Consider the following 320-nt stretch of genomic DNA (forward strand, 5'->3'; position numbering starts at 1 on the left):
CAGGTCGGGTGGGACGAAGGCCAGCCTCGTCGCGAGATCCGCGTCGGCGCTGCCGAGATCTTCTTGAGATGCGAACTAAAACTCCTGCATTTCTCTTGGCATGCCTCGACTTTTCTTCCTTTTCTCTATCGGGGGAGGGAAAAGAAAGAAAAAAACCAAAACAAACCAACCCAAACCCAAAGCACTGGACTATCTTTATCCAAAATCCCCCAAACCGATCCCAAGGGACCCGCGCGCGCTGCAGAGCACCTGGGCTAGTGTTGCCAGGCTGTTTATCCGGGGGGTCTGCGGGTGGGATGGGCTCTTCTGCCGTCGGGGTC

Source organism: Phaethon lepturus, unplaced genomic scaffold (genome assembly GCF_000687285.1).
Source record: "Phaethon lepturus isolate BGI_N335 unplaced genomic scaffold, ASM68728v1 scaffold25549, whole genome shotgun sequence".
Taxonomy (NCBI): domain Eukaryota; kingdom Metazoa; phylum Chordata; class Aves; order Phaethontiformes; family Phaethontidae; genus Phaethon; species Phaethon lepturus.